The sequence below is a fragment of the Balaenoptera acutorostrata genome, chromosome 2 (assembly GCF_949987535.1).
Source record: "Balaenoptera acutorostrata chromosome 2, mBalAcu1.1, whole genome shotgun sequence".
NCBI classification, from domain to species: domain Eukaryota; kingdom Metazoa; phylum Chordata; class Mammalia; order Artiodactyla; family Balaenopteridae; genus Balaenoptera; species Balaenoptera acutorostrata.
This window is the reverse complement of record NC_080065.1, coordinates 82,073,657-82,076,496: the sequence shown is the minus strand read 5'-3', so window position 1 is coordinate 82,076,496 and position 2,840 is coordinate 82,073,657.

Genomic DNA, 2,840 nt, shown 5'->3' with positions numbered 1-2,840 from the left:
TTTGTCTCCCTTGGTTCTGTGAGGCTATCAAAAGCTTAGCTCAGCTCCTCGGTTTCTTTTTCCAAACTTGCATGCACCCCGGGTGCAAAAAATATCCTTAAATACCTCTTGGATTTCCGTTCTCCCTTGAGTCTTAGCTTGGTAATTCTTTGTCTTTGATGCTTTAAAGAAGATGTTTTCATATTTTGTCAGTGTTTATTGTTGTCTTGAGTACAGAGAGGTTGGTCCAGTTACATAGCGAGCCATTATTGCAAGTGGAAACACCTTCCCCTGCCCTGGCCCCTCCCCATAGACTTCCCTAAGCCTCAGAAAGGGTCTTACTAGAACTTTTGCCAGGTCACCATCCTCATTTACCAAAACTGTTTCAGTCTCGCTAGATGTCTGATCACTATGCAGTAGCTCCACAAAATTAATGGTCAGAAGACTAAGTAGTTTTCCTCCCACTCACGTCTAGTCTTTCCTAACTCAACACTCGTCGCCTCTTTCAGCTCTCTCCCTGAACTATCCAGAGAATCATCTAACCATGTTCTTTATATGCAATTTTAACTACAAACACCCTGCCCCCTGGTCCTTCCAGCTGGATTGCTGCTCCTGCAACCTTCTTTTATGGAAAATTTTTTTTTTTAACATCTTTATTGGAGTATAATTGCTTTACAATGTTGTGTTAGTTTCTGCTTTATAACAAAGTGAATCAGCTATATGTATACATATATCCCCATATCCCCTCCCTCTTGCGTCTCCCTCTCACCCTCCCTATCCCACCCCTCTAGGTGGTCACAAAGCACCAAGCTGATCTCCCTGTGCGATGCAGCTGCTTCCCACTAGCTAGCTATTTTACATTTGGTAGTGTATATATGTCCATGCCACTCTCACTTCGTCCAAGCTTTCCCTTCCCCCTCCCCGTATCCTCAAGTCCATTCTCTACGACTGCGCCTTTACTCCTGTCCTGCCCCTAAGTTCTTCAGAACCTTTCTTTTTTTTTTTTTTTTTTTAGATTCCGTATATATGTGTTAGCATACGGTATTTGTTTTTCTCTTTCTGACTTACTTCACTCTGTATGACAGACTCTAGGTTCATCCACCTCACTACAAATAACTCAGTTTCATTTCCTTTTATGACTGAGTAACATTCCATTGTATATATGTGCCACATCCTCTTTATCCATTCATCTGTCGATGGACACTTAGGTTGCTTCCATGTCCTGGCTATTGTAAATAGAGCTGCAATGAACATTGTAGTACATGACTCTTTTTGAATTATGGTTTTCTCAGGGTATGTGCCCAGTAGTGGGATTGCTGGGTCGTATGGTAGTTCTATTTTTAGTTTTTTAAGGAACCTCCATACTGTTCTCCATAGTGGCTGTATCAATTACATTCCCACCAACAGTGCAAGAGGGTTCCCTTTTCTCCACACCCTCTCCAGCATTTATTGTTTGTAGATTTTTGGATGATGGCCATTCTGAATGGTGTGAGGTGATACCTCATTGTAGTTTTGAGTTGCATTTCTCTAATGATTAGTGGTGTTGAGCATCCTTTCATGTGTTTGTTGGCAATCTGTATAACTTCTTTGGAGAAATGTCTATTTAGGTCTTCTGCCCATTTTTGGATTGGGTTGTTTGTTTTTTTGATGTTGAGCTGCATGAGCTACTTGTAAATTTTGGAGATTAATCCTTTGTCAGTTGTTTCATTTGCAAGTATTTTCTCCCATTCTGAGGGTTGTCTTTTCATCTTGTTTATGCTTTCCCTTGCTGTACAAAAGCTTTTAAGTTTCATTAGGTCCCATTTGTTTATTTTTGTTTTTATTTCCATTTCTCTAGGAGGTGGGTCAAAAAGGATCTTGCTGTGATTTATGTCATAGAGTGTTCTGCCTATGTTTTCCTCTAAGAGTTTTATAATGTCTGGCATTACATTTAGGTCTTTAATCCATTTTGAGTTTATTTTTGTGTACGGTGTTAGGGAGTGTTCTAATTTCATTGTTTTACATGTAGCTGTCCAGTTTTCCAGCACCACTTACTAAAGACACTGTCTTTTCTCCATTGTATATTTGTGCCTCCTTTATCAAAGATAAGGTGACCATATGTGCTTGGGTTTATCTCTGGGCTTTCTATCCTGTTACATTGATCTATATTTCTGTTTTGGTGCCAGTACCGTACTGTCTTGATTTCTGTAGGTTTGTAGTATTGTCTGAAGTCAGGGAGCCTGATTCCTCCAGCTCCGTTTTTCTCTCTCAAGATTGCTTTGGCTATTCAGGGTCTTTTGTGTTTCTATACAAATTGTGAAATTTTTTGTTCTAGTTCTGTGAAAAATGCCATTGGTAGTTTGATAGGGATTGCATTGAATCTATAGATTGGTTTGGGTAGTATAGTCATTTTCTCAATGTTGATTCTTCCATTCCAAGAACATGGTATATCTCTCCATCTGTTTGTATCATCTTTGATTTCTTTCATCAGTGTCTTATAGTTTTCTGCATTCAGGTTTGCTCTCTCCTTAGGTAGGTTTATTCCTAGGTATTTTATTCTTTTTGTTGCAATAGTAAATGGGAGTGTTTACATAATTTCTCTTTCAGATTTTTCATCATTAGTGTATAGGAATGCAAGAGATTTCTGTGCATTAATTTTGTATACTGCTACTTTACCAGATTCATTAGCTCTAGTAGTTTTCCGGTAGCACCTTTAGGATTCTGAATAGTATCATGTCATCTGCAAACAGTGACAGTTTTACTTCTTCTTTTCCGATTTGGATTCTTTTATTTCTTTCTCTTTTCTGATTCCTGTGGCTAAAACTTCCAAAACTGTGTTGAATAATAGTGGTGAGAGTGGGCAACCTTGTCTTGTTCCTGAT